The sequence below is a fragment of the Ictidomys tridecemlineatus genome, chromosome 7, assembly GCF_052094955.1.
Source record: "Ictidomys tridecemlineatus isolate mIctTri1 chromosome 7, mIctTri1.hap1, whole genome shotgun sequence".
In the NCBI taxonomy this organism is placed as follows: Eukaryota; Metazoa; Chordata; class Mammalia; order Rodentia; family Sciuridae; genus Ictidomys; species Ictidomys tridecemlineatus.
Window position 1 is genome coordinate 52,996,430 of NC_135483.1, and position 23,090 is coordinate 53,019,519.

Sequence of the window (23,090 nt, forward strand, 5' to 3'; positions counted from 1 at the left end):
TTCTTTAAATCTCTAATTCAGTATGTTAAAATGAACTCTCTAGCTCTGTCTCTCTTCTTTACCCCTAAAGCTATTCATTCTTTTCATTATTTTTAGTTGATATTATCACTATTTCCTCATCCATCTGTGACAGAAATCTAAGAATTGTCTTTGGTTATGCCATCTAACTAATAATTCACATCCAATCATTTCTAAAATTTCATTGTTTAATTCCATCTATTTGGTGCTTATTAAATATTCTTCATTTCCATTCTGTTTCATTATCTCTTTTTGATGATTGATATGTAGGCTAATTACTCAATTATCTAAACTCATTCTTCACTTATCTAAACATATTCTGTAGCTTATCCTTTATGCTTTTGTCAGAATTAGCTTTATGAAAAATAAATCATAACAAAAACTTTTTAGTGATTTTTGAGAAGCCATGAAACATAGTTCAAAATTTTTCATGACACTTAGAAGTTTAAACCAATGCACTTTCTCAGCTTCTTTTTGTATAATTTCTCTCCCATCCATAGGGAGGTCCAATCATTGCAAAATGTGCAGTAACTCTGTTGGTCTCCTGTAGGTTGGTTTTCTTGTGCTGTTCTCTCCCCAGTCAGTGAAAATAAAAATTCTCATGTTTTAAGTCTGCTTTATAGGTCAACTTTCTTCCTTATCTACAGGTAAATTGAGTGACTTCAGTATTAGTATTTATTTAATTCTGTATTATGTGAGAATTGTTTTCAGTTGATCCTTTTCCTCTGTTACGTTTTCCTTGCAATGTGAAGTTTTTTGTTTTTTTTTTTCTGAATCCCTCTCAATTTTGGGCAAAAATTTTGTATATTTTTCTTACATACAAATGTGTTTTGTATATTTGTTCTTGAACTTAAGAACATAACCTTTGGTTATGTAGTTTTTCAAGGTCACACTGTTTGTAGCAAAACTTAGTTGAGAAAGCATGTGTCCTTATTTTTATTGAGCCTGTTTTCCTGTCTAATAAGAGACTTCATCATTTTAAACATTGGAAGTATTTTTCTTTAGTATATTCCTGATTATAAAGGAAGAAGTAAGAAAAAATAACCACAGCAATAGAAGACACTACAGAATTCCTAATAAATCTACTCCATTTTCAATTTATTGAGAGCTACTTTTGTAAAGTTTTTTAAAAATCAAATGTATATGAGTAAAGTTGCAAATTAATGCATGGAATAATTTGTTCTGTCCTCATGTAGGGCTTTTTAACATCATTTATTTAATATTTTATAGGGCTTTTAAATAATTTATCAACTAATCTTTGTAATACCCCTGCTGGGACAGTCAGTTGTAGACATACTGCTGATTGGCAAGTGACATGTATATTACAAATGAAGAAACTAAAACAGAGAGAGGCTAATTGACTTGACCAATGTCTTACATATCCAGTGGCAGTACTGATCTCAGAATTAGAATGTGGGTTTATTCCATCAAATTCACAAAAGAATTAAGAGCCTGAGGTTGGCAGTCCTTTGTTATTTATTACTTTCTAAATCCTTTAACTTGACTTCTCCTTTACTGGCTCTGTATGAGTCCATGTAGGGAAGATACTTTTAAAATCCATACCTTCTCATTAAACTAAGAATTTTTCCTCTATGTCAAATAAATATTTAGCTTTTGAAAAGATGTTAAAACCCTGAAACATTTTTTTTGCAAAATAATTCATTATTCAGTTTTCTATCTTTACATCACGAAGAGACTCCACTATTACATAATAGTAACTATAAACTATAATATAACTATAAAGCACCAATAAGCCAGTTTTTTTAAAAAAATCACAATGAAGGGTCTAATCAAGCTCAAGCTTTTTGGACTGTTCCAACATTTGATAATGACCACAAGAATAATGAAACAGTGATTGTTTATTAGTGTGTTTTGAATCATAACAATAACAAAAATCTAAACAATATGTAAACACTAATAAGTATATGGGAATAATTTAAATTTCTTAATGACTCTACCACAATAGTATTCTCATTATTTCAGTCTTACAGATGAAACATTTTAGAAACCTTAAGTTATGAAGCTAATAGGTAAATTAAGTGCTTACACAAGCAGTTACCATTTTCCAGCACTTGTTATAGGTCTATTAAACTTCACTCTCTGTTGATAGTGCATCAGTGATATTTCTTTTTAAAAATATGAATAGTTCACATGCTGTTTTGAGGAATTACTCCATAAAATGATATATTTTGAAACTCTACAGGACCTGTTTTTTAATATTATCATCTGACACGCACATATTTATTAACACCATCATCTCTTCTTTGATTTCTGTTTGCTTCAGAAACACTTCCCATTCCAAGTCCCACATATTTGTTATAATCTACTTAGTGACGGTCCTGATATTTGGATGCCTGTGAGGGTGTGTTCAGCATTAGGTAGTAAACACATTCCTTAGGAAATATGAGTTTGAGAAAGACCTAAAATATATTTAACACCTAATAAAATGGTTCAAAAGTATGAAAAAAATCCTGCAGAACTGAGATAAAAATATATTTAAGTAATAATGTTTGCAACACCAATATTGGTATATCACCTCAAACACAATATCAAGCAGCTTTCATATAGTTACTACAAGTTATGTTGAATATGTGATTTGTGTACATTTCTATATATATTTGATAAGATATAGTGTGGAGTTTTCAATAGTGAATTCTCTATGACAGAGGAAGACTTATAAATAGTGCTGCTCACTGTTAAACAGAGTTGACTTCCATAGGCAGGCTGAGGCAGAGAAGCTAGGTCCTGGCAACGTGAGAGCAGGAGTAGAAAAGAGCCATCTGGCACAGTAGTGTCAGGAATTACAGTCTTACTGAGTGGGAACAATGTGGGTGGGGGACTCTAGAATGAGAATCTTGGGTTGCTTCTAGAATTCTAACTTGGATAAACAAGAGGGCAATGTTTTTTAAAAATATTTTTTAGTTGCAGGTAGATACAATACTTTTATTTTATTTATTTTCATGTGGTGCTGAGGATTGAACCCAGTGCTTCACAATAGTAGGCAAGTGCTCTACTGTTGAGCCACAACAACACTGAGGGCAGTTATTATTTGATGTATGCAAAAGGAACAGCAATATGATAAGTCTAAGAATGGCACTTTAAGATATCACAATTCTACATTTAAATTTAATTCAATGACCTTTTCCTTTCTGAATAAGTGAAAATGCATTAATGAAACACATTTCACACACATGCTAATTACTTTTTCTGCAAGTAAATATTTTCTGTATGTTATCGAAATATCTATTTCAATTGAAATAATGTTTAAACACTACTATATGCCTCTTTTCAGCCAAAAACTGTTGCTATGACTGTTTCAACATATTTCAAATATATGTATAATCATTGCCAATTTATCTGCTTTGCAGATGCTAGTTTCCTATAAAGTATTTATTGTCCTTGACTACTGAAAATGTCACTGCTCAGTATTGTAATGAATGTTTTCCACCTTTACTATATGTTTCAATGCTATAATTATTAATTTTTCAATTAATAGAATATTTTTAATACAATGGTTAATATCTTCTCTGCCTTTGTTATGTTATTTCAAAATTTCTTCACATATTTGCCTTAAAATACTATTGTTAAACCTTTCAGACCTTTTTTTAAAAATAGTGAAATAGGTTCAGAGAAGAAGAAATGCTGAAAAAACAACACAAAATAAACAAATTTACATCTAATTAAAAAATTCTTTATGGGCCATGGAGATATTTATCTGTATATATGACATGTAATGGATATATAAGTCAAAAGACACTTTCAAATAAGATAATCTACTAAATGAAATATTTAAAATATAAATGATAAGATGAAGTAAAAATCAGTATATTAATTAAATAAAAATATAATGTAAAAATATTAATAATAAATATGTTTACTTTGATCAAGAGTCATGCTGTTGTCTGGGAAAATCATGACATACTATAGATTATCAAAATCATTACACTAGCCAGGTGTGGCATACTCCTTCCTGTAATCCCAGCAACCCAAGAGAAGTATTGCAAATTCAAGTACAATGTTAGCAATTTAGGGAAGCTCTAAACAACTTAGTAAAACCCTGTGTCAAAATTAAATAATAATAATAATAATTATTATTATTATTTAAAGTCTGGACATGTAGCTTAGTGGCAAAGTGCCAGTGAGTAAATCCTCAGTACAAAGAAAGAAAGAAAAGTCACTTCACTATTAATACTGAGCCTCTTACTATTGACTATTATTATCATTACAACTCTATTCTATTATGGGGAACATTCAAGAAACTTTTAAAATGCTAAATGCTGGTATTAACAAGTACTGTACAACTTATCTAATAAAGTTACAGTGAACTGAGAAGTCAAAATATCTCAAAATAGAGACATTTCATTAACAACGGTATCAATTAGTTAAGAGTAAAATTCGTTTTTCTAGTTTGCCCTATAAATTTCAGAAAGGGCTTTATGCACAATATAAGGAACAAGTAAATACTTGAAAATAAACATTCTTGAATTTATAACCTTGTGGTATAACATAACTAGAAGATTTTATTTTATCTTTATGAGTCACTAATATCTATATCTAATTCCCATAATGTTTTGTGTCAACCAGAATCATCTCAGTGATAATTAGAAGGCCTGGTGCTTATGATATCTTCCAGGCCTTCATTGATACATAGGAACAGACACCAACTTCTTTAATTCACAAAGACTTTTAATATTTTCATAATACAAAACCTCTATAAATACATAGAATATGCATTTGATCAATGTTTCAGAATAAAACAGGTTTCAGATATACAATTTGAGCCATGCTTGGTTATACTTCCATATAGTACTAAATGGAGAGGCATGTTCAACTGCATGTATAAGTGATGTATGGTGTACCAGCTTATTAAAGTACAAACAGGCAGGGAAAAGTTAAAGACAAGACTTTTGAGTTATTTATTTAAAAAAAAAAGTCTTGTAAAAATTTTTAGGAAATAACATGAAATGATAAAACACAAAACACAAAAATCTTGTTCACTCCCTAGTCTGCAACAAGGCAAACAACAGAAGTTTCCCTAGAATTAAAGTTAAGAAATGCTATGTTGTATTAGGGCTATCCAAATATTATCTAACTTGCGACTCATTTTTATTTAGAACAAATTAAATTTCTGTTTCCTTCCCCCACCCCCCATCTTCCCTTAAGGTTTGACATCTCTATTCCCCAGCTTATTGAACTCAACTTTTATCTCCTTTATTATAATGTCTTTGTGTACTCTTCACTATACAGTAATTTAATAGTAAAATACTATAAATGCATGCAGAGTCATTTGAAGAAAGTAAAAGATTCTCATCAATTTTTAATATATAAATAACATTTCAAAGTGAGTTACAAAAAAAGTAAAATTTAAATAACACTACAGCTAATGCTGGCTTCAGTTTTCATGCCTCCAAAATGTGGTTCCCAGACTAAGGAAATATTTCAAATATTTTCTAGATCTAATAGACTCTGACCTTAGTGGCTGTGTGCCCTTTATAAAGGCCAAATTTTTACAAAAGATAGCATTCTTCTCAAAGCCTTTGGAGGAAGGGAAAGCTATATTTAGAAAGTCCATTTGGCATCCTGGGGTGTTCTCATATCTTACTGCTATTTATAATCAGGTGTAGGCCAGTAGGACAACAGATTTGTTTTAACTAATAATTTCCCAGGTTTCTGGGAATTAAAAAGTAGTGCTTTAGTGTTCTAAAAATTGATTCTAGAAATTGTTAAAAGCAAGAAATTTTAAAATTTGTTTACTGATCACCCAGTTGTTACATGGCCTGACTTAGAGCATGATTCAAAAAGTTACATTTCTGGTTGGACATATAGTTGTCATCCTGCTGGTTTATGATAGATATCTTGCAGAGTAAATATGCTCAACTGTTTTAAATTCTTGATTGTGAGTGTTCCTTATGATTTATTTTCCTTTTAAATGTCATGCCAATGTACTCCATTTTGAATGCAGACAGAAATTAACCAATTTTCTAAAACTTATTTTCATTCATATGAATCTTATTTATTTTAATGCATAAGACTTAACTAATTTTGTAGACATTTGATATACCCAAAACAGAAAGAAACAAAACATCATTAGGAAAAACCTCAAATTGTTAAATGACATATTGCTATTAGAAGGTATTAGAGAGATTAACAAAAATGGACTTGAAGCTGACTACTAATGTAGCCAGCCTTTAACTATATTAGTCATACAGAGAAGGATTATCTGGTTCAGGAATATTTTGTTGTTGTTGTTCATTAAAAAAAATCAAACCAACAGAAAATTTGAAATGACAGTTAAAAAGGACTTATTTCACAAACCATTTGAGAGATGGCAACACCATGCACTCTCAACCCCAAATATGTCAATATTTCCTATAAATATACAACTGAATATTACTATGGGAATCAGAAAATTCACACTGACACATTACTGCAGTGTTATTTAACCCTCAGTCACATTTTAAGTGTTGTCAGCAATTCCAACATCCTTCAGGTCAAAAAGATCAATACTGAATCACGTGATGTATTTACTTTTCCTATGTGTTTAGTTTCTTTAATCTGGAAATTTTGGTGGGGGCATTCTTTTCAATTTATGTCCTTGAAACTTTAAAGATTAAATTCAGTCCTTAACTGTTTCACTTTGATTCATGATTAGATTCACTGTATGTCATGTGAAGCCTATTTTCCTGCTACTTCTTCTCAAACAATTTTGGCAAACTTTTAAATATTTACTTTACTGTGATACTAATTTTCATTAAGAGTGTTATTAATTTCATTAAGAGTGTTATCTCTCTTTTTACAATAAATTTATTTATTTTTCCTTATTTTTAATTTTTTTATTTGCTCTAATTAGTTATACATAACAGTAGAATGCATTTTGAAACATTGTACACAAATGGAGCATAACTTCTCATTCCTCTGGCAGTACACCAGTAGTGTGATCATACATGTATATAGGGTAATAATGTCTGTCTCATTCTACTGTCCTTCCCATCTCCACAACCCCACCCCTCCCATCACTCCCCTCTGCACAATCTAAATTCCTTCATTCTTCAAATATAAAGAAGCATCCACTTATCAGACAAAACATTTGGTCTTTGTTATTTTGGGATTGTCTTATTTCACTTAGGATCATATTCTCTAGTTCCATCCATTTACCTGCAAATGCCAGAATTCCATTCTTCTTTAAGGCTGAGTAATATTTCATTGTGTATATGTACCACATTTTCTTTATCCATTCATCTGTTGAAGGGCATCTATGTTGGTTCCATATGTGAATTGAGCTGCTATAAGCATTGAAATAGCTGCGTCACTGTAGTATGCTGTTTTTAAGTCCTTTGGGTATAGACTGAGGAATGGGATATCTGGGTTAAATGGTAGTCCCATTCCAAGTTTTCTAAGGAATCTCCACACTGCTTTCCAGCAATGTATGAGTGTGCCTTTTCCCCCACATCCTCGCCAACACTTATTGTCGCTTGCATTCTTGAAAACTGTCATTCTAACTGGAGTGAGATGAAATCTTAGAGTAGTTTTGATTTGCATTTTTCTAATTGCTAGAAATAATGAACATTTTTTCATATGTTTGTTGATTGATCATATTTATTCTTCTGTGAAGTGTCTGTTCAGTTCCTTAGCCCATTTATTGATTGGGTTATTCTTTTGGTGTTTTTTGAGTTCTTTATATTTCCTGGAGATTAATGCTCTATCTGAGGTGTATGTGGTAAAAATTTTCTCCCACTCTGTAAGCTTTCTCTTCATTATATTGATTGTTTCCTTTGCTAAGAAGTTTTTTAGTTTGTATCCATCCCATTTATTGATTTTTAATTTTACTTCTTGTGCTTTAGAAGTCAGTCTTGTTAAGGAAACCAGGTCTTAAGCTGACATGATGAAGATTTTGGTCTGCTTTTTTATTTCTATTAGGTGCAGGGTCTCTGTTCTAGTGCCTAAGTCTTTGTTCCACTTAGAGTTGATTTTTGTGCAGGGTAAGATATAGAGGTTTAATTTGTGGTAAGGTATGTTGTGATTATATAAATATTAAACTTATAATTAATTTAATCACACATTAGAATGGATTCATAGAGTCTTATTCAGTGGATTATAATCTGATTGTGGCATTATTTGTTTTCAGGCTATATTGCTCAAATTTATCCAATGGAAACTCTTTCAATGTGTCTTTTGACATTTTCTCATTATTCACTGATATCTTTGATACCACCTGGAACAATCATACATTCTAGGGTCATTTTATATTTTCTCTCCTGTTGCTCTGGAATCAATCTTTTCTTCAAAAAGCTCCACTTCCTCTAGTTGAAACTTTATTTAAAAAACAAGATGTGGACTCTAGCTGTGCTCACTGCTGTTGGGAAGTAGCTGCTCTAGGAGGTGTCAATATAGCTAGGGAATTTATGTATATAAATATATACTTACATATATATAAACACATGCATATACATTTATTATATATTCATATATAGATACATTTTATATCTATTTTTTCTTACCTATCTATAATGTATTGAAAAATATGAGTTCACCTAATATTATCCATTGTCATCTAAATGCCACAAGTTAATTCTAGTTTTTGTCTCTTTTATACTTTAAGTCCCTCTTCAGACAGTGAGAAAAAAAATAATTACTATAATCTCCAATATCCTTACTTATTCAATCAATAAGTATTCTACCATCCCATCTCATAGAACATTCTCCCCATTCAGCCTCAGGCTGTGAGTAGCTGTGTCAGTGGTTGCTGTGATCACCTCTCCAGGTAGATGCTTTTGATACTCCAATATGTCTCAACATCTCACACTAGGTTCCTCTATGCAATTTCTCTCCACTGCTTTCTCCAGCTCTGTAATAATGCCACACCTTTGTGGTCTGCATGCCCACCTTCCCCACATTGACAAAGTTTGACTTAGCCTCTCTCAATAGCTTTTGGGCTAAGTTTTTCAAGAAGGAAAGAAATAAGGAGGAGGATAAGGAAGGAGAATTAGGTATCTTTTTGTTTTCTAGACAATATTTGAAGAGGTGCTTTATTTATTAAGTTATAAAGATAATATGAAATATAAGCTGAAGAACTGGACTTGGATCACATAAGTTTTACACATCTATGTATTTGTATCTATATTTTTGATCTATAAATGTATATCTGTGACACATTGGTATGTAACATTTTATAGCAACAAAACTATGATTTATTTTTATTTATCTAAATGTTTAAATATCTAGCAAATTAAAAAAAATACATAGCACAATTTGGATCCTATCGGTTCTATGAATGGGTTTTTTAAATTCTTAACCAATATTGGTTGGAAAAGGTCTACACTCATCCTCATTAGATTCTCTTTCTTTTTGGTCACTTACTATATATCATGTGTTGATCTTCAATATTATCCCCTTGTTGATACACTAGCCCGTTAGGTCCCTTTCTTGTATCTGAGCAAACATATCAGCTTGGTATCTCTCAAGAGGCTATGGAAGCCACTGACAGCAGAATCAATTAAGATAGTTGTTAAAAGGCTGGTCCCTGAGCCTTATTTTCATTTGCTGTTTGTAATCTCTGTGGATGGGAATGGGTGTACAGAAGTCACCTCATGTGATTCTCCTGCATTAAATATTGAAAATATGAGGTATCTTGCCTGTCTATCATTTCTCAAAATTTAAAACACAGGGCTCACCAATTGTAATTCTTATTTTAGATCTATCAGATCAAACTTATGATTTTACAAACTTGTGAACTGCTAAACGTATGCATAGCCTGCAAAGTAAAATACATTCTATCTTTTGCAAAATGTCTTCTATCTAATGTTGTCATGAAATGAAATGTAATTTCTTTTTGAAATTTTGTTTGGAGTAAAGTTACAGATCTTCCAAGCTTTTTAGAAAAAAACATGTACAAAGGTCCTAATTCTGAACAAATTTTTTAGAGAAAGAAAAATCCTGGAGGCTCATGTGTGAGTGTTCAACCCCCAGAAAAGAATGCAGTTAGTTAATCAGAGAGAATCCATATTATGGAGCTATATAGGATACAGTATTTTTATGCCTTTTGATAAGAAGTATTTTGTTCCTATAATGAGATGTTGTAGTGATTCAGGAAGGGGCCAGTTGATAATTGAAGGAAAGAAAGAATGTATGGGAAAATTATTCAGGGTCATTTTTTGTCCCTTTTGTGTCATTAAAAAAAGGCTGTGGTGGAATTCTCAGTGTGTCTCTTAAGTCTTCACCCTGTAAAACTGATTAAGTAGAAACTAATTCAGGAAAAATAGGATGTATGAAAGTTGTATAAGTCATTAATCATTGTAAGCAAATGTACAAAGGGAACTCCTTATTTCTATTTTTCAGAGTAAGTAGACATTGTTCAATCTAGAGACCTAAACCAGATATACAGGAATCATATTTGATTACTCTTTTATTCACTCCTAATATTTACTCCACTAGCAAATACTATTATTTTTATCTCTAAAATAAACCTCAAATCCCACCTTCCTTACTAGCTCCACTGTACCTAATCATGCTATTATCTCTGAACTGGTCCAGTCCTTCAGTGGCCTCCACCAGAAACTGGGTCCCAATGCTTCCATCATTGTTCCATCCTTTCTCTGCACTCCATCTTACATATAGTTGCAAAAATGATTTTTTAAAAATTGTACTAATTAAAACCCTGGTGGCTTTTCAATTTACTTTGAGTAAAATCCAAACTTAAAGACCCTGAAGCATTCAGCCCTTACCTGACTCCCCAATCTCATACCAGCTCCTTTGCTCATATACTTTAGCAGTGATATTCTAGGAGTGCTGGGAACCAGGATTTCTAGTGATGATATAATCTAGTTTATGTTTCTTTAGAAGACTATACTGACTTTTATAATTGCTTTATAGACTACAATTGAAGGATTGGAACAAGAGGGGAAAGAGGACAATCATGTAAGTGTCTGCCTATTGAATTAAGTGAGGCAACAATAAAGGCTTGGAGTTGGAGGAAGATAATAAAGATGCATTTTTAAGACAGTGGCTGACAAGAATTTCTAATGGACTAGATAAGGAAACTGAGGGAAAGTGAGGGTTTAAAGATAAAGCTAAAGTTTTTGGATTCAGCAACTGAATGAGCTATGGAGTTGGTAAAAATTGGAGTGAAAGTCATTGTACTCCATAAAGTTGTACAATTAAAATAATAGTAAGAAGAATGCTCATACTTAGAAGACATTCAAAAGTTTATTCTATGCTTGGGAGCTGGGAATATATCAAAAAAGAAAGAGAAAAGAATCTCTTCCGGTACTTGACACTCCTACTGCATGATGAATGACAGGTGACATTCCCACCAGTGAGCACCTCAACCCCAGGATTGTGTCTATTGCAAATTAAATCTTGTACAATCAATTTTTATCCAATTGTTTTTCTCAGGAAAAAATAACTTCAGTGAAAGTAATAGATAAAACTAAAATCTTTGGTTTTATTTGCTAACTTTGAAATGTCAAGGATGCAGAGAGTGAAGATATTTAGTAGGAGGCTGGAATTATGAGTCCGGGATGTAGGTGAGTGGCAACAGCTAGAAGTATGAATTTAGGAGTCATAAACATTTGCCTATTATAGCAACTGATCTCAGTGTAAAGAACTGAAAGGCCAGGAATGAGCTATATGGTGCTCTAATACTAGAAGCTGAGGGATGAAGACATCACCAAAAGAGCTTAGGAAGAAAAGGCAAGCAAGAAAGGAAGAAAACCAGGAGGGTATGATGTTCTGAAAATTAATGAAACAAAGCATTAATACTGAAGACTATGAAAGATTGTATTCCAAAGTTTATTGTATTAATGGAAACTTAAACTATGTATTCTAAAAAGATCTTACAAAAAAAAAGAACAACTTTCTATTATAACTGATGGATTACTATAGCACAGGGAATGAAAAAGTGGAGAGGGAATCAAGAATTTAGGTAAAATACCATTTTAAACAAAATGTCTATTTAAGGAATAAGTAAACAGTGTCTAGACATATTTTGTCTGTATCAACTACAAGTATGGTAAATGAAGATGAATGATTATATCAAGTTATGGGGAAAAAAGGGAAATGCCTGGTTCTCCATAGATTTTTTAAAGCATATTTCAAATCTTTACAGGTTTGAAACTTGTCATATTTCAAACAATTTTTAAAATGATTTTACCCATTTTAGAAGTATAATTGAGCTTACTTATAAAATTACTTGCTTGAATTCACATAGTCTTTGTTTGTTTGTTTATTTTTTGATACTAGGAATTGAACATAAAGCACTGAGTCACATTCCCAGCCACATTCACCATCCATTTTTTAAACTGAGACAGGGTCTTACTAAATTGCTGAGGCTGGCCTTGAACTTGTGATTTTCCCACCTTAGCCTTCCTTGTCATGGTATTACAAGTGACAATTTTATAGGTAAAGGCTAAAACTCTGGTTTTCTGGATAATGATTATGGTTTCTCTTTTTTCTTTTCCCACAAAAGACTACTATTGAGTATCCCTTTTTAAATATTATCATTTTATATTGTACAATTTATAAATCTTATGTACAAAATTGTAAGTGTGGCAGCACCAGCTACATAAGAAATTTAGATACTTCTTAGCTTCAGACTTAAGAGTCATTCACCTGTGAAAGTAAAGTACCTGAGCATCCTGTATCTCAATAATCTCTGAAGATGGAGAAAATACTACAAAAATTATTTTCAATGATTGTACATTTACACATGGATTTTTCACATGGAGTTTACACAGGGATTTTACATATGGAGTTTACATATGTATTGTACATTTATAGTGCATACAGTGTTCCTAAGTCATATACTCAAAAGGACTAACTTTCTGTGTGACCTTAACCTTGGGCAACACTTTACTTCTCTGGGCCCTATTATTAGGACATAATATTATAGAATGCCTTCAAACCGTAAACATTTTACGGTACTATAGCTTCACGATTCATAAGATTAAGGGAACACTATATATATGTATGTATATATATGTTTTTTTAAAAGACTAATGAGGTAAAAACCTTACAGCAACACAATGGCCTTTATTTTCCAAAGTTCACAATGTTTCATTTTAAACTCTCAATGATACAAAGGGGTTGATCCCTTCATAGTATATTTGATTTCACTGCAATTGCTAACAAAAAAATTATAGTTACTTATACTCCTTTTTTGTCCACACACACATGAAACTATCTTTTATTTTTTATTTTTTCTTTTCTTCTTCTTTTATTTTTAATCAAGTAGAATGTCTTACTCTGGCACAATGTTTGAAACATCTTTCCATCCTTCATAAGATTAATGGAAGAAAGGGCTTACCAGTGATATTGATTGTTTTCTAAATGCTAAATGATTAAAGTTAGGGGAAATAGAGCTCATGAAAATTAAATTATAGTAAGAACTAATAAGAGGGCAAAAATAAAACTGATCTATTTCCACATTGACAAATATGAGATTTTAGGAGAAAATAATTAAAATTGTACTTATAAAGTGATGATACTAGCTTAAGGAAACAAAGACAGCCATCATGTAAACAGTAGGTAATTTTGAATATGAATTTAGAATATGAAGATAGATACAGAGTAACATCCATAGAAAGCAAGGTAACAAAGATGTCTTCATCCAGTCACAGCACATCAGGCATATAGGGACCTCTTGACACTTTGGTATGTGCCATTTTAGGACAATGAACTTTATTACAAAGTGAAAACTTATTTCAATAGTAGTTTAGGTGAAAAATAAGCATGTTTTTAAAATCCATTAATGGTGAAAGCTATGTTAGAATACTTGAAAAAGTTAGGGATGATCAGTTTAAGTAAATTTTCTTTTTAATGCTGGAATAACTGTTACATAAAAGATAGCTTTCACTGTGCTAGTGCTGAAGACAAAAATCCGGCAACTTCAGACTCTTGGCTTAACAATATAGAATTATGGGGTCCGGTATAGTGTCTATTACCCTCATGTGGCTATTGGATATTTAAGATATGGGCTAGTTTATTCAGGAACTGAAATTTTAATTTTGCTGAATTTTATTGAAATTACATTTAAATGATAATAACAACAACAAAAACCTACAAAGCTTAGGGTTATAGTGTAGGACAGCATTGAGAACACTTCCATTATTAGAGAAAGTTCTACTAAACAGAGCTCTCATTTAGGATTTTAAAAACTCACTTACATTTTTATCCTCTTGTTGAGAAAAATCTATTCTTATCAGTAAGTAAGAGTAGTCAGAGTGCTGGATATAAGTTTAAGATGAAAAATATTATTGTGTTTCTACAGAGGAACAATACAGAAAGAGCTTAAAAGTTATTTACAGTTAAACAAAAAGTTACTCAGGAATAAATCTAAATAAAGATATGTAAGACGTTTTTGGAGAAACTACCAAACTGTACTAAAAGATAGAAATAAGGAACTAAAATAAGTGTGGAGAAAAACCTTGTTTCTGGATAGAAAGACTCACTATAATGATGGAAACTCTTTCTAATTTTATGTGCACATTAAGTACAATTTCAGTCAAAATATTTAACATAGGTTTTGTGGAACTGTTAATTCTGAAATTTATATAAATGGTCAAATGACCAAGAATAGCCTAAGTAGTCTTAAAGGATATTAATGTAGAAGGATTTGCTCATCAAATATAAAAATTATTATAAAGCTACATTAAGTAAAGATAATGTAGTATTGTTTCAAAGTAGTCAAATAAACTCATGAAACAGAATAAGGAGCCCCATAGATGGATCATAACATATTTGGAAACTTGAAAATTCAGAGAGATCATTAAAGATTACTGGAATAAAGACAGACTATTTAATAAGTGATCCTGGGAAAATTAATTATGCATAAAATCGGATCACATCTACAAATCAATTTCTTTTTAAATATTTTTTTAGTTGTAGTTGGACACAATACCTTTCTTTTATTTTATTTATTTTTACATGGTGCTGAGTCAGATCGAACCCAGCACTTCACATTTGCTAGGCGAACGCTCTACCACTGAGCCACAACCCAGGCCCACAAATCAATTTCTTTTATTGTCTTTCGCCTTATCTGTAATAATAATTTGTTTTACTAATTACTCATACCCAATGAAATATTTCTAATTAATAAATATCAGCAAAAAAGGAAGTTTTATTTTGCATAATCAAGAGGAAATGTTGACTTTTATTTTTTTTTTTTATTAGTGCATTGTAGTTGTACATAATAGTCGGGTTCATTTTGACAAAATCATGCATGAAATTTAATTTACTCCATTTCACTCCAGTTCGCCCTCTTTCCCTTCCTTCCTCACTCCTCCTATTCTCCTTCTACTACTCTACTTGTCTTCCTTTCACTCATTTATTTATACAAATCAATTCTTGATAAATTAATATCTCGACTAAAAAAATACACTAGAACTTCTAGGAAAAAATTTACAATGATATCTTTATAACATTAAGGCAGAAAAGGACATTTAAGTAAGATGGAAAGGCACAAACTAAAAAGAAAACTTAGATCTCATAAAAATTGATAGCTGCTATTTCTTCCAAGATAATATTAAAACTGAGAAGACAAGTATAATCTGAGATAAATTATTCATATCATATATAGCTAAAAAGGCTTAATTTACTATATTTAAAAAAGAATGAGAGTAAAAAAGAAATAAGATAAATAGAGGAATAGAATATATTCTCTATAATTTTACAAAATAGTTTTGTTGTAACTGAATTATGCTAAATTTATATTTCTTTCTTTAGTTAAATAATTTTTATTTTCCATTTGAACTGCAGAAGATAGAAACAGAAGTTTAAAGAGAAATAGCTGTTACAGCAAAACAGCTGTACTCCATATAAAAATAAGAATTTTAGAAGCTAGTGATTCTGAAATTGCCCTTAATCATATCATAAAAATGCTTGAAAAACATGTTGGCAAATCATATGATTTAGATGCTTATCAAGGGAATTTTTTATATATATCCACGTCATTTGATAGATTATAATGTAGGTGTTATGCCTACATGTAAAGAATGTTATATAAAATTATTAAAAATCAATCAGAAAACCAAATACATTTTCAGCTTCATCAGTAGTCTGAGATACAAGCATTGATGTCATGGATATTTCTGCCATGGATCTTGGTAAATATGGAGTCTATGTTTGTCTTATAAATATCCCTAGAATTAGGATGATACATTCATTTGTTCAGCCCATTTTCTGCTTGTATTTCATGTGTCCTTACAGTGCTGAGTCCTGAGACTAAAGTCAACACACAGGGCAGGTGCCTTTTCTACCTTGTTAACTTTTTCCATTCATCCATTTCAACATGTCCTTGTTTTGAGTACTTACTAGAGGTCAAGTGCTATGCTAAATATTGACTACCTAATTAAAAATGAGAAAAACTAGCCCTGATTTTGATGTCACTACTGTCTTTTGTTTTGTCATAAAAAGGGAAGGCCCTTTGCTATAATTTTAATCTCAAATTGCAAATGAAAAATGAAAATAAAATTGTCAGACTCCGAAAAGCATGGGTAAATACAATAGAGTTCCTCTTTTATATGTCTCATTCTTCTCCCTTCCATTTCCCTATGTGCACTCACTTGAACATAGACCAAGGCAAGATGGACCTCAACAAGAATAAAGCCAATTTTCTCACACCATTGAGTGGGACTGTTCCTCACTTAGAAGACTTGATGCCATTATGGCCCTTAATTTTGATAAGCAACTAAAGGATCATGTTGACAACCTATGAAAATTATTTCTCTTAGGAGAAAATACCAAGGGTTAATCTGTTGTTTCACATGCATAAACTCCTGGGATTAGTCCACAGACACGGTATCACTATGTGTACTTAGTAACATCAAGCTAAAAATGGAAAAAAAAAATCATGCTGTTATTGTCTTCCCTTTTCTCTAAGGTACTCTCTGATAAACACCTCTGTCTCCAAGGGAATTGTGAGCAAGTTCTTTATAGGGCAGATTAGATATACAAATAGCTATCAGCACACAATTTAAGATGACTGAATTTATGAGTTTCAGTGTTCCTACCTGATTGGAAACGTTCTTGTCTTTAATTCATTGATTCTTCTTCTTTTTTGTTTTTTAGAGATGACCTTTGAACTTCTACCAGATATTGCTTCTTTGGGGAAACCAGTCCTTCCAGAAAATCAGGCAACTGAAATGGAGACAGCAAGGGAAAGGGAAATTATCTATATATGCAGATTTTGCTTTTAACAGTTTTAAGTAATTGTTAAAAGTACACCTTTCACTAACAGTAGAATAACTTTAAAGAGATGCATGATTTATAAATTCAAGTACTCATAAAGCAACAAATGACAAAAGTATAGTATGCATTTTGGGTCTTCAAGACAAGCAAAGACTTCCTAATAGAAAAATTATCCTTTGTTAAATAACAAAACTCATTTATTTCCTTCAGTCTTCACCTAGACTTCTTTTCGTGAGTCTTCTCTTAGATTTCTAGGAAATTAATTTGACTAAACTTAAATTTCTTAAAATAAACATAGAAATTTGTTGAAAATATGTCACAGACACCTTTAATGGTTTTTAAGCTCTGCCATACACAAAAGTGTGTGTGTGTGTGTGTGTTTGTGTGTATGCACACACACACATATGTGTAGCCCTTTGTGTGATAGTGTGGTGAGGAGAGAATAAATTTGTTGATCCTACTCAGTGATTTAGAAAGCTGGATAGTAGGGTAAAAGGAAAAGAGAAATAAAGTCCTGAGATTGGGATTCCAAAATAACAATAGAAGTTTCCCATGTGAATAAGGGAGAATCTTCTCAAATTGTAGTCACACCTGTTATAGACCATCTGCCCATAAATTTCATCGATAATGGAACACACTATCTTTCCCTCTCTGCACCCACAAGTCATTCTCTTATAAATTATTCCTCTTTATAAGGCCATGTTTTCTTCCATCTGTTTGAATATATTAGGATCTAGGAGGAGCAACATAAATTGAGCCATGCCTTGGGACCTGTACCATGGTATGAAAGAAGCAGTGTATTGTTAGGAGGCAAGAAATAGTTTGTGGTTATACATCCACAATTTTACATAATGCCCAATTAGTAATTGTGGATGTATAACCGACATGATTCTGCAATCTGCATTTGGGGTAAAATTGGGAGTTCATAACCCACTTCAATCTAATGTATGAAATATGATATGTCAAGAGCTTTGTAATGTTGTGAACAACCAATAAAAAAAAATTAAGAAAAAAAAAAGAAATAGTTTGTGATTATCTTAGGTTGAGTTCCCCAGAAACAGAACTTATGATAAGAATTTGAATGCAAAATTTGATCTGGGAAGTAGTCCCAGGAAACTCAGGAATAGAATGATAATTGAGAATAGAGGCATGGAAGAAAAACAGTAGTCATGTTAGTGAGCAGGTTATTCCTGTCAGTAACTGTTAGTTCTTCCAAGGAGTTCAGTGAAACTCTGTGGTACATGCCTTAGAGTTATCCCAATCAATGTCTGATATGCCTACATCTCAAATCCCTTTTAATTGGTTGAAAGCTACACACAGATACATGAACTCATGAACATTCTGATCTGCCCCAACATAAATAATTTCAGGTAATATCATTCTATCACTATATACTGAATTGATGAGTGCTGGGCAATATGGATGGGGCACTGACAGCACTGGATATGGTGGATGGCAGTAGTGATTGTCGTCTAATTCCAAATGAAAAACCTTAATCTCTGAATTAGTGGAAAACTGTCATTATGTTTGATAGAATCCTAGTGAAGAAAGAGAAGCAATTAAAATTTCAAGTTGACCATTCATTCACACAGTTATCAACATACATTTAATGAACTTCTAATGTCTGTCAGGAATTAAGCTAGATACTCCTATTATAATCATTATTTTACCATCTAGAATTCATTCTGTTGGAGCACCCAGATAAGTAAATCCATAATTATAGTACAAACTAGTACAGAGTTTCTACAAGAAAGACACAGAATTCTACACAGGGAAGACACAGAATTCTACAGTTTTTTACAGGGAAGACACAGAATTTTAATTCACTAATTTACTGTAAGCCAGTAGTAAATAATGAATAATAACAGGTCCTTTAGAAGGCAGTAGTGGAGTTGGATATGTAATAGGAAGGAGGGGTGAGTTTTTGAGATAAAAAGAAGAAAAATTTACAATGGCAAGAAAAAGAACGATTAGGCACAGAACAGAAAGGATTCTTGTATACAACCAGTATAAAAAGTATGCAGATGTCTGGGATGTAGTTCAGTATTAAAGCACTTAGTATGTGCAAGGTCCTTGGTTCTATCCCCAGTGCTGGGGGAGGGGGAGTGCTCAAAGAGGTGTGTAAAGAGCAAAGACAGTGGATAGGATGGTAGCAGCCAGATAATGAATGGTCATATATGTATGATAAAGATGTGGGATTTAATCCTTGGGAAGATGGGCAGTGATTGATTGATTTTAGCTGTCATTGGAAGTTAGAAGAGAGAAAATTTTATTTGCATAATAAAATCAGGATGGGTTAAAGATTTTTGTCTGCTTTAAAAATATCACTTTGGAAATACCATGGCTGAATTATTGGAGAAGAGTGGTTGCAATACTGGATTCAGAATGATTAGCCCATTAACATAAGTCAAATGAGAAAATACATCATGAAATTCATGACTGACAATTCTTTTCTTTCAATATTAGAAAAATATTATGCCAACATTTCTGACCCCCATTATTTCAGATCAGATTTCTAACATCATTTGAATTGGAGTTTTCTCTATAATTAATTAATTATTTCTTTCTGTCTGATATTTAGATGTTTTCTTTGTCTTTATTCTTCAGAAATTCAGTTATACATAGTGGCATAGATATCTGTGTATATATCCTATTTGGGGTTTGCTCAGGTTGTTGAATCTATAGGTTTTATGTTTTTTGCTAAATACTGGAACTTGTTAGTCAATATTTCTTCAAATGCTTTTTTAGCTCACTTTCCCTTTCTTTTCATTTTGAAATATTGATGATGCAAATATTAGCACCTTTAATTGTTCCACAGGTTCCTGAGATCCTAACTTATCCCCTACTAAGTTTAATTGTCTCTGTTTTTCATATTTGATAAATTCTATTGATCTGTTCTCAGGTTTTCATTATAAACACTTTACTCTTGAGCCTTTCCAATGAAAGATTATTTTGATTTTTTGTTTAATTTATTTTTAATTCAATAATTTCCATTACTTTTATAACCTCTATTTCTTTGCTTACATTTTTTCATGTATTTCAAAAAATATGTAATTGCTTGTTGAAACATTTTTAATTCTTTGTCAGAACATTCCAACATCTGATTTAGTTAGTGTTGGTGTATGCTTATTGCTTTTTTTATTCACTTTGTGATTTGGGGGGTTTAGGTATGATGAGTGATTTTCAATTTCATTTAGAACATTGAGTATTATATAACTCTGAGTCTTATTTTATTATTATTACTTTCTTAGCAGGAAGTGTCTCTATATTGAGGTGTAATGTGAATGTATTGTACAGCTTTTCAGTGGGCTCTACTGACTCCACCCCAGGAAAAGTGTGTCACAGACTCACACTGACTTACTGCAGACAGATGGGAGAAAAGTTTAGTTCTCCAATTAACCTTGTTGATATCTTCCCAAAGAAAGTAAAAACAAAACTTGTTGCCTAAGTGGGAGTAGGAGCGGTTTCTTAATGTGCTCTCTGACACCAGAGGAAGGAAAAGTGAATCATCAACAGGTGTCTTTCATACCATTCCATCTTGTTGATGCCGGGTATAGGTAGCAGCTCAGAGCTCCATTGAGTACCACTGACACCAGATATTATCTCTAACTTTCCATATCTCATTATCCATGATAAACTAAGCCTCCAAGTCTGGGTGGGGACATAATGTTAGCCCTGTCTGGTACCACCTCTTTAGGTGACCTTCATGCATAAGACTGGAGGCTTTAGCTCACCACTGGACCACACTGAAAGAACTCTGGCAAGTGAAATTGGAATACTACCTGCTTTTGGAGGACAGAAGTGGGATGGTGTGGAAAATCAACTCCTTACTTGGTCTTACTTAAATTAAAGCATAGAGGATGGGTGCAATGCAATTTTCCATTAGTGTTTGGCTGGAGTAGTATTGCATGTATTGCCAAATTGGTTTTCCCCTTTCCTTATACTTTTTCTTGGAGAAATGTTTTTATCTTGGATTTTTTTTTAATCTGTTGGTGGTCATGGTCTGGGACATTTAGGAGGTAACAAGAAAAAAGATATCATTGCCATGTCATTCTTCAAGTCCCAAGGTCTTTAGTAATTTACACCTTACAGTGTTTCCTATGCTTGCTGTTGATGCTTTTTTATTTTTTATATCCTTACATTAAGCTTAGCACTTTAATTGTAAGTCCAAACACCTGAGAAAAATGGGGCTACTACAATTTGTCAGAATCAGAAGTGTGGAGGTCTACTGATGTTAAAAACTGCTGCTAGCCATAAAATGAACTTCAGTGATATAAACCACTGAGGAATTATTCTGCTGTAGAATATGGCTTTTTAAGGAGCACAGGAATCAACTGAAAGAGTTTCTCAGGGGTAACAAAATTATTAATTTGATTTTCATACTTTTAAAATCAAAGTGATCTTCAAGGTGAAATGTACAGATAAGCACGGGAATAAGACTAATATAATTCATTTGTAATGAATTAGTGTTGAATTCATCCACATAAACTCATGTTTGGCCTAATATAGTTATGCATGGCTATATATACAAATATTTATAGATACATATATATACAAGGTTTTGCAGCTTGGCTCAGTCAGCTGAGAAGACCTAGAAGCAACTTCACTCCAGTAGAAATGAGTATGCCTAATAATCAGATCTTGATGTCTAATGCCATTCTCAAAAAAAAAAAAAAAAAAAAGAAAGAAAGAAAGAAAGAAAAAAACTAGAACTTCTTGGAGAAATGGCCAATATTAGGACTGGGGCAAGAAATATAAAAGATGAGTCTAGACATCTTATAATGCAAGAAATTTAGGAAGTGATGAAAAATAAATAAACCTACCTTGAATCATGTCAGAGTAGCAAAGGAATAAACTGAAAGAGTTTGCAATAGGCTGGGCACTGTGGCACATACCTGTAATCCCAGAGGTTTAGGAGACTAAGGCAGGAGGATTGCAAGCTTAAAGCCAGCCTCAGCAACTGGCAAGGCGCTAAGCAACTCAGTGAGACCCTATCTCTAAATAAAATATAAAAATAGGGCTGGGGATGTGGCTCAGTGGTTGAGTGCCCCTGAGTTCAATACCTGGTACCAAAAAAATGAAAAAGTTTGCAGTGGCCAAGCTGGACCTCTCTGAGCAAGAAAAATAAAGAGTTAGAATAATGTAATCCAAAGTCTGAAATAAAAGCCTATATACATATATATTCAGTATATGTATGTATATGTAGTATTTACATATATATATAAATTTCTGTAAAATTAAAACTGTTATAAAAAATAAAATCTATTTAAAAATTCAAGCATTTTGTTCTTTTATGATTATGTTTCTATACCCCCTAATGAATGTGTAAATTTGCTTTACCTTATTAATATTGATATGGGAGAAAAAAATTTTGTGACTCCAATTCAGTAAGCAATAATTCTTGACATCAATTTTTTTGTAAGAAGCTTCCAAATCTAAGTAAACTGTTTATGAATGCTGAGTTGATGTTATGTTGATGGTTTACCCTTATATATGGTTAATATGTCTGTGAGCATGATTTCACTTTAAAAGACAGTGATTATCATAAACATTGATTATAGGCATTGTCTAATAAATGTTGAAATGTTAGTGCAAGATGCAGTAATACCTTTACCTAATTATTTTGCTATCAAAATAATTTAGTGTTATTTAATCCTGTAAAGGTTTCACTTTTCTACATTTTCCACTCATCTTTGCCCCTCAACCAAAAAAAAAAAAAAAATCACAAGTAAAGGATATAAAAGGACAGCATGATCATGAATTTAAATTGGGGACTCATTTTGTCAGCACTTGTGGTTGCCGATGATACTGGCACATTACTTTTATAAATCCCTTCCATGATAAAATCCAAATCTCCAAAGCAGCTTTCATTGACATGTAGATGTCTGACA

At 32.1% G+C, this 23,090-nt stretch overlaps 1 protein-coding gene across 3 annotated transcripts in view; it reads right to left on the minus strand.

Annotated features, from left to right (window-relative positions):
• Pkia (cAMP-dependent protein kinase inhibitor alpha) overlaps window positions 1-23,090 on the minus strand; it is a 93,078-nt gene that overhangs the window by 17,810 nt on the left and 52,178 nt on the right. For all 3 annotated transcript variants that reach the window (XM_005338044.4, XM_078016995.1, XM_078016994.1), the window contains exon 2: window positions 17,022-17,148. The gene's annotated coding sequence lies outside the window, so the exon portion shown is untranslated. The remainder of the gene's footprint in view (window positions 1-17,021; window positions 17,149-23,090) is intronic.